The 10,065-nt window shown below is 43.4% G+C and overlaps 1 protein-coding gene across 1 annotated transcript in view; it reads right to left on the reverse strand.

Annotated features, from left to right (window-relative positions):
• Positions 1–10,065, reverse strand: part of LOC102877009 (zinc finger protein 331-like) — a 63,995-nt gene that overhangs the window by 41,684 nt on the left and 12,246 nt on the right. The window lies entirely within an intron of this gene.

The raw sequence follows: 10,065 nt of genomic DNA on the forward strand, positions 1-10,065 counted from the left end.
CCCACCCAAAAAAACCAAAAAACCCCATGCCTTTAGAAGCTGTTACATCGTGTGAGAAATGATCTATGATTGCTTTTTTTCAGGACGGGCTCTTTGTGTTCTCCACGTGTTTGGGTTGAAGGCTCAACTCCTTAACCATAAACCTACCAGAACCCCCTAAGTATGAGAAACCATTCAACATAATGCGGAAATTAGCAGATAATAATGTCTAAAAACCACCACAGCCGCTAGTATTACAGACAAGAATAATGTGGCTGGAGTTTCACCCAAAATGGGCTATTACAGATCACCGACAGAGCACAAATTCAAGCAGGAATGTGAAGAGGCGTGCCACCGGAGATATCACTGCTGATGTCAGAATGATCGTGGCTAATAGCTGAGAATCCCAGAAGAATGGAAAACAACACTGCAAAGAAGGAAGAAGAAAAGACCAAAAGAGATGTCAGGAGAGACACTAAAGCACGGAGAAAGAAATCAAGACGTTAAGGAGCTGAACAGAAGATTTCATAGGGCAGCTCAGGAAGACACAAGTCTAAGTACTACAATGCAATGTACTGCAAGGAGCTGGGGTCGGAAAATCAAAAGAGCCAAAGTCACTCAGCATTTCTTAAGCTGAAGGAACTGAAGAATAAATTCAAGCCGTGAGTTACAGGAATGTAGTTCACAGTTTCCACCCATTTATAAAGCTTATGTGAAAAACTGAGCGATTTATGAAAAATTAATGGAAAAGGATTACTCCAGGTTTCAGAATTTTCTGTCGATTCATGCTATTCTACAACATGCATCCAAAATGATGAGAAGGTGCAGAAATCTTTGTCACATGTGTTCCCTTTATAGCTGGTCTCATCAACCTGAGTCCTCAACAAGTTTACGCGTAGACGACTATTTTGGGAGCAGGAAAGATTTGGAATTCCGATGTTTTCCCAGGGCCTTCATCTTCAATCCCCTTCACAAACGTCCTCCAGGCTGTGACTTCTAGCAAAAAAAGACAGAACACGCAGCTACAAATAAGCATAGTCCCAATTCCCCACAACACACAAGGACAACATGTGGGTTTGTCTCTGACAAGACTCTCACATTTCTTAATCTAGCAAAAATACCATTCCTGTAAATGGTTTAATAAATCATGAGACTTTCTGAAAGCTGTCTCTGAAGTTAGGCTGTTGCCTAACAGGTTGGGTTTTTTTGTTTGTTTGGTTTTTTAAGTCACCTGAATCACACTCACCTCAAACCACCCTCCTGGTTTTCATGCAGACCCTCTCTACCACACAATGTCGACATTTTTCTTAACGTGAAAGGCCAGGATTGCTTAGTCTTTAAGCATTTCAATTGAGTATATTCAGTGGAAAATGCTTCCCCATTACTATGGCTCTGAATGCCTTCCACAGAAACAAAATTGACGGTATCAATGTAAGACTCAGAGGATAGACGGCTAGACACAGAGGATAGACAGCTGTGAAGCAACACACATAGATACGTTTTTCAGATCCAGACCTTTAAACGAGTCACTTGGAAACGCCTCTTGGACACATCAAAGGAACGATGACGAAAATGGCTTTCCTCAGGGCGAATAACTAGAAGATTCACATAGTAGACTTATATGATGTCACACAATACACACATGTAACATCACACAGCACATATGTATATTACACTGTAGACACGTCACAGGAAAAGAACAAAGCTGTCTCTAGGGAAGTACTGCTGAGGTAGAAGAGAATCTGTACTCATCCGTTATCTCCTGCTGCAAACAGAGACTTTTTTCTATTTGGCCCACATAAATGTCAACTGGCAGCATCAGGATAGATGGTGAAGAGGTTGAGATTGTTCACAGCTTTAGTTTGCTTGGCTCTACAGTCAACACTCTTGGCACCAGTAGCCAGGAAATTAAAAGGCACATTGCCATGGAAAAGTCTGCTGTTAGGGACCTCTCCAAAGTACTGAAGAGCAATGGTGTCTCTCTGGAGACTAAGGTGCATCTGATACAGGCCATGGTCTTCACAATCACTTGTTATGCATCAGAGAGTTGGACAATGACCAAAGAGGATAGAAGGAGAATTGATGCCTTTGGTCTGTGGTGCCGGAGAAGACTATTGAGGGTACCACGGACTGCTAGGAATACAAACAGATTCATCCTGGAAAGGGTCAAACCGGGCGGCTCCTTGGAGGCAAGGATTCTGGGGCTTCGTCTGACGTACAGGTCCTTGGAGAAGGACATCATGCTTGGGAGGGTGGAGGGACAGTGCAGGAGAGGAAGGCCCTCTACCAGGTGGACTGATTCAGTGACTGGGATAATTGGGATGGGAGTGTCAGAGACAGTGTGATTGGCACAGGACAGAGCAGAGCTGAGGGCTGTAGTACACAGGGTCACTATGAGTTGCAAGCAACTCAATGGCACATAACAACAACCACCACCAATGTCAATCTCTCACCATGGGGAAAATCTCTAGCAAATTCACAAGTTCATAGTGGCTTCCAACACACGAGCTCAAAATGAAGACTCTTCCCTGCCTGGCGATGCTGGGGCATATATTTACAAGAGTTAAAGAACTGAATCCATTTAACCTCCCCAAAACAAAACAATCAGACACAGAATCTCACAGAAATCTGTAAAATCTCCACACGAGAGTACCAAAAGCTAAGTGAACATGCCTGTTTCACTGACTCTGAGTCCAATTTTCCAATCCAAAATCAAAAGCAATGTTCAGGTGCATTAAAATAATTTTTTATAATAAAAACAATAAACAACTGAAATGCTATTTTTACCCAATGAATCCAGGTTTTCCTAGGTTTCCATCATCACCTGACAGTAGAGTTTCTTCGGAGTAAAATTCAGCAAAGCCCACTCTTTGAGGCTAAAAACAATAACGACATCCTCAAAGAACTGAAACACACACTGCATTTGTGGATCAGAAAGAGAGCATGTCCACCCAGACATCCAAGAACAAAAACGGAACCTGACAGCAGACCAATAAAATTAAGAAACCGGACAGATAGGACAAAAGTTCTATTGTAAATATATCCAAAAACAGTTAAGGAAATACAGAATGAAAGTAGGATGACATACTACCGTGAGGGGAACACCGCAGAATGGCAGTATTTTTTCTCTTACAGAATTGACGTTTTTGAGCTGTGTTGCTGGAGAAGAATCTTGACTATATCATGGACTGGCAACAGCACACACAGGTCTGTCCTGGAGAGGGTGAAACCGGGATGCTCTTTGGAGACAAGGATTTTGACATTCCTGCTGACATCATGTCCTTGGAGAAGGACATCATGCTCGTAAAGATTGAGGGAGAGCACAGGAGAGGACAAGCGTGGATGAGATGGATTGATACAGTGATGGGGTAATGGGGGTAGGTGAGTGAGAGACAGTGAGACTGGCTCAGGATAGAGCAGGCTTCAAAGCTGTTGTACAGAGGGTCACTATGAGTTGCAAGTGACTCAATGGCACATAACAACAACAACAACAGATAAGAGAGTCTCAAGGGTCCATAAAAACAGCAATGAAAGTTCTTTAGATGGTCACCCTTTCCAGTCTAGTAAAAGAGAATCTGAGAAATCCATGTGCAAAGATGACAGTTTTACATAACTATAAATTCAGGCATGCAGTCACTGATTTTCACAACCTCCATATTGCCCCCATCCCGACGACGAAAAATGTAGTAAAATTTATAAGAACAGAAATGAGCCAAGTCACAAAGAGTCTAAATGTCCTACAAGGAGGTTGTAAATCATGTAGGGATTAGAGATAATCCTAACTAAAGTAGTTCCACTCAACTTTCCTTTGTTGTTGTTGTTATGTGCCATCAAGTCGCCTGCTACTCACAGTGACCCTATGTACAATAGCTCTGAACCCTGTTCTATCCTGTGACAGCCTTATTGTCTCTGACACACCTACCCTCAAGACCCCAGTCACTGAATCAATCCACCTCATAGAGGGCCTTCCCCTCCTGCGCCGTCCCTCCACCTTCCCAAGCATGACGTCCCTCTCCAAGGACCGGTTCCTCCTTACAACATGTCCAAAGGATGTCAGACAAAGCGTCAGGATCCTTGCCTCCAGGGAGCAGCCCAGGTTAACCCTCTCCAGGATGAACCTGTTTTGTTTTCTTCGCAATCCATGGTATATTCAATATGCTTCTCCAGCACCACAGCTGAAAGGTATCTATTTTCTTTCTGTCATCTCTAGTTACTGTCCAGCTTTCTGACATGTGACAAGTATTTACAAAAATGACAGCCTGGATCAGGCACACCTCAGTCTCCTGAGTAACTTCCCACTGTTGTTGTTGTTGTTGTTATGTGCCGTTGAATCGCCTGCGACTCATAGCGACCCTATGTACAACAGCCCTAAACTCCGCTCTGTCCTGTGCCAATCGCACTGTCTCTGACACTCCCATCCCAATTATCCCAGTCACTGAATCAATACACCTCATAGAGGGCCTTCCTCTCCTGCGCCGTCCCTCCACCCTCCCAAGCATGATGTCCCTCTCTAAGGACCGGTCTCTCCTCACTACATGTCCAAAGTAAGTTAGACGGAGCCTCAGAATCCTTGCCTCCAAGGAGCCACCCGGTTTAACCCTTTCCAGGACAAATCTGTTTGTTTTCCTAAGAGTCCATGGTATTCTCAGTACTCTTCTCCAGCACCACAGCTCAAAGGCATCAGTTCTCCTTCTATCCTCCTTGGTCATTGTCCAACTCTCTGATGCATAACAGGTGATTGAGAAGACCATGGCCTGTATCAGACGCACCTTAGTCTCCAGAGAGACACCACTGCTCTTCAGCACTTTGGAGAGGTCCCTAACAGCAGACTTTCCCATGGCAATGTGCCTTTTAATTTCCTGGATGCTGGTGCCAAGACTGTTGACTGTGGAGCTAAGCAAACTAAAGCTGTGTACAATCTCAATCTCTTCACCATCCATCCTGATGCTGCCGATTGGTCCAGTGGTGAGAATCTTTGTCTTCTTGACATTGAGCCTCAATCCATATTGGAGGCTGCAGTCCTTGACACTCTGCAGCAGGCGCTTCAGGTCCTCCTCAGTTTCAGCAAGCAGGGTTGTGTCATCCACATAACACAACTTCCCACTAGCTCCTAATAATCTCTATTTATCCAAGATCTTGGTGACACTGGTGGATACACATGAAGAGGTTCAGCTTTGGGGTTCGCTGTGAAACTCATTATTAGAAGTCCAAAAGACCGTGCTTTTGGGTCTCTGTTGAGAAAGAAGGACCTCACATTTCCACAACACTTGAAATTCCCCTCATGATTTGCGTAATGTGGGAAGAAACACACGAACAAAGAAGGTGGTGTCCAAATTCGTTCCAGGACATGACGGAATTGGTACATAAAGGTCATTCTGGACACAATGGTGCACAGTCAGGGAGGGAGCCAGAGAAAATTGTCTCTCTGTAGAAATATATGAACTGATCTAAAAAGTTCACCCAAGTCCAAATGATACCATTTAATTTCCCTAAGTCAGATATTTATCTTCTCTGACATACATGAACTGTAGCTTTAGATTCCATTGTGAGGATTCATCAGAGACTCAAGGTCATTGAGCAGGAAACAACTGACAGTGCACAAGCTTTTCTAAAGGTGTCCTGCTCATTTAACACAGAACGTCTACCACTGTGGTCTACAAGGATGGTGCCGGGAGAAAAAGAAAACCCCTGCCTCTCCCGAAACCAAAGACAAAGCAAAGGCATTCAAGGCAAAAAAAAGAAAAAGGCCGTCCTGATGTGCATCCAGAGAAAGAAAAAAGATCTGCCCGTTACACACTTTCTAGAGCCCTAAGATGCTGAGACTCCGAAGGCAGCCCCCATAACCCTGAAAGACCACCCCCAGGAGAAACCAGCTTGGCCACAACGCCATCATCAAGTTTCCCCTGACCACTTTGCCAGCCATGAAGAAAACGGCATACGTTGTTCATAGTGGATGTCAACACACACACACACACACACACACACACACACACACACACACACGATCCAACAAGCTGCGAAGCAGCTATACAACACTGATGGTGCCAAGCCCAACACCTAGATTACATTCTGATAGAAGGCCTGTGCTTATCTGGCTCCAGACTAGGATGGTTTAGATGCCGATAATAAAGTTGGGATCATCTACATGGAGTCCAGCATAATGCTAGGAACGGCGGAGGGTCTAGTGAAAGAGGGGAAGACCCTCCACCAGGTAGACTGACGTGGTGACTGCTGTAATGGGTTCTACCATGTCAGGAAGCATGAGGATGGCACAAAATAAGAACAGGGTTCAGATCTTTTGTCGCTATACGTCGTACCCGACTTCTAACAACAACAGAGTCTGGCTTGCTAATTCTAAATAGGAAATTTTTTTTTCACACAGAAGACACACACACACACACACAAAGAATGTCCCTCCTTCTCTGAGCTTGTGAATGACCAGAAATGTGCCTGCTTCAAATACACCAGCACCACTGCTTAGAACTGTACCTCCAGAGCTCCCACAGAAGAGTCCAAAGAAAGAACAGAAATTAGACAGATGAAATAGTATCTCTGGGCACATGCAGAAGTCCAATGAACTAGCAGAGGAATTCATTCTCTCCACACACTTAAAAGCCAGAAAATATAAAACACATTTCACTGGGGTGAAATCAAACAATTAAAACAGGGTGTGCAAAACCACAGGTAAGATTAGGCTGGATCATTTTCAAGTTCTGGTCAGGACATTCCAACATTAAACCTAGAGAAGTAAGGTCGAGGATGGGACTGAGAGATCATGGAGCCCAGATCTGGGGGAACATAAGAGAGTGGTGTAGGCATCCTTACCACTAAAAAGTATGGCGACAGAAAAAGCCTAGAATGGAGGGATTAGGAAATTATTATGCTTCTGAAAACTATTAAAGGAGCCTCCTCTTTCTGCTCCCCGCTGGGGAATGTCAGTTCTCCAAAACATAACAGGTCACCCCCAAGTTTCTATCCATTATCACCAACGTACAGGTGAGAGACCTCTGCTCCAGGACTCACCAGGTTCTTTCTCCACCTTCTCTAGAAAACATCTTCACAGTCCCCACTAAATCACTTCAAAAAGTGTGTTCCAAACAGGAAAAGAACACAGGGTCATTTGAAGGCAGGTGTATAACGTCTCTGGTCCACAGTCCCCTTCACAGGGGCTGTCATCATTTCCCTTGGGATCGACCAAAAAGCACAAAGGTCCCTCTTGGTCCTCAGATGCCCGGGACCAGACACGGGTACTGCACCTGAGACCTGAAACGGATCACGAAGAGGAAACAGTGTCGAGTCCACAAGGAGGAGAGAGGATTTTGACTTTGTTCATTTGGCTTCGCTTGTAGGGAGCTGTGCTGTTGACGTCACAGTTTCATCTTGGGAAGGTGGGGTGCCTATGAATTGATCAGCAAGTCTGAAGACAAAATATAGGGACTGTCCTCTTGCATGACTGATTGACAGTCTTGGAAAACACAGTAACTTTACTCCAGTCCTTTGACAGTGAGTTTGCTTTTTGAGTTTCCAAGCCCCTGGAGACACTCTACTAAGACGGTTATGCCGTTAAGGTAGAGCAGGCTTGAGCCTCCAAAGTCTCCTAGATTTTTGTCACGAAGTTGCAGGAACCTTTTACCAACAAAATGACACAAGGAGAAATTCACTCATCCCAGATCAAATTAGGAAATTAGGCCAAACCAGCCAGGAAAAGAGGACCCTGACTGCCACCCATTCTGTTATGAGCAATAGTGCTCATAGGCAGAAATGTTCAAAAAGACGGTAGGAAGAGGTAATACAGACACAATCCCAAATGTTCTGATACAACAGTGATTCTTCTCAACATTGTCAAAGCTGGAGAGGAGGGAAATATCAAGATGACAAACGCAGTGCTTGATCTCTGCTACATAAAATGCAAGGAACTCAGGTACAATTTTCTGTACTCAAGATTGCTTCTTCTCAAAACATACAAATGTCTCTACAGGACGTGAAAGAGAAAGAAAAATCAATGCTCCAAAGGCAGCAGTTTCTGCTAGTGTGACAGAAATACCTGGAAACTTGTAATAAGTACGGGTGCACCACATGGCTGCGTAAAAGAGGTTGCAAGTGGAAAAATATTAGATATAACACAAATTTTTTTTAGAGGGAAGAGGGAAGGAGTGCCTCATAAAATGAAACCATCTGAAAATAGGGAAAAATGATTAAAACTATAGGAAGTTACTGCTTAACACCACTGCTTTAAAATAAAACTGAAAAGGGACGTTGTGGGGAAAACAGGAAAAGAGTGCATAGAAAAAAACGAACACTGGAATAAGAACTCAGGCGGAAAAGAACTGTCCGACTGTCAGAAAGAAAATCTATCATTAACTATTATATGTATGTCAAGGATCTGGAAGAAGAGGTACATTGCAAAGCGGGCTAGGGACCAGTGCACACAGCCAAACTTGGAACAATGAATGAATGATAAAAAAACAAGCACACAAAACTACTATGAGATATCATGTCAGCCCAGTCAGAATAGCAAAATTTTTAAACTTATTTTATTTTATTATTTTTGCGTGAGTGTACCGTCAAATCAGATCTGACTGTTACAGGAGGAGATTGTCCCTCCTTCCCCGGCAGAGCATCTGGTGGATTCGAACCGTGAGCCTCTGGCATTGTAGTTGCAGCTCCTTACCACTAGGCCACCAGAGCTCCCCTCTTTTTTTAAAAAAATTTTTTTTTTATAGAATAGCAAAATTTAACAGAGCAGCAAACAACAAACGTGGGAGAGGTTGCGGAGAAACTGGAACCCTTATTCACTATTGGTGGGAGTGTAAAATGGTGCAACCATTATGCAAGGCTCTTTGGCATTCTGTCAAAAAGTTGCAAAGAGAAATACCATTTGACCCAGCATTTCCACTACTGGGAATTTGCCCTAAAGAAACCAAAACTACCACCGAAGCAGATATATGCACACCCATGTTTATCACTGCTTTGTTCACAACAGCAAAGAGCTGGAAACAACCCAAGTGCCCATCCACAAAGGAATGAATAGAGAAGCTGTGGTATATGCGCACAATGGAATACTATGCTGCACTGAAAAACAAGGAACCCATGCAATATTATACAAAATGGGTGAGCTTGGAGGACATTATGCTGATGAAATATCTCAGTCACAAAAGGACAAATACTGCATAGTGCCACTGTTGTAAAATGGGACTGACCTCGGGACTGGGGTGAGACTGAGAAAGATGGGATAAATTAAGTATACTGCATTGAAACAGATGAGAGAGAGAACTGTTTGAAAGAAATCTATTATTAGGTTTTACTGTCATGACAGGAATCCAGAATGAAGGCTGCATAGTGGAGCAGACTTGACGGTAGGGATTATATAAAAATGAAAAAATGTTTTACTTTTCAAAAAGAACAAACTGGAGGGGAGAGGTGGACAGGGAGATAAGTGTAATAATAATTGATTAGAAGCCCTAAAGTTTCTTTACAGAAACTTTCATTAAAATTCATAAAAACAACAAATACACACACACACACAAATAAATTAAATGCTAAAACCTAAAAGTCCTGGGTAGAACAATTAAAAAAAGGAAGCAAGAAGTATTGAGAAATGTGAGATATAGCTAGAAAACGGGCTACTTCAAAGACTGCACAACAAACGAAAGTTTTATGTACAGAAAAACAGCTTTTGCAAGGCTGCTTGTAACGCATTAATTTTCAGGTGATTGCACCACAACATTAAGACAAAAAAAGCGAAGCTATTCTTAACAACGTTAAAAAAAAAAAAAGTCAGTATTATGAACATTTTCTCTCTTCTTGATTTTAGAAACCACGCAGTGTAGCTCTGATCAATAAATGTAATTTTTCTGTCCATTTCCCGGTCTGGACCCAAACTCTGTGATCCACAGGACACGTATTAAACACAATTCCTATTCTTCAATTTGAAAATGGACACTCCTATCCCTGCCTCCCGCCCAGGGCGCGAGCGGTGACCCCCAGGTGGCGCGGGGTGTGAAGCCCTGAGCACAGCGTCCAACTCTCCCGCCCTCGCACTGATCACCACGCTGGTCCTAGGCACACACTCACCTCCCGACCCCC

This window comes from Elephantulus edwardii, unplaced genomic scaffold, assembly GCF_000299155.1.
Source record: "Elephantulus edwardii isolate Elephantulus edwardi_28Jun2011 unplaced genomic scaffold, EleEdw1.0 scaffold00573, whole genome shotgun sequence".
Classification (NCBI taxonomy): Eukaryota; Metazoa; Chordata; class Mammalia; order Macroscelidea; family Macroscelididae; genus Elephantulus; species Elephantulus edwardii.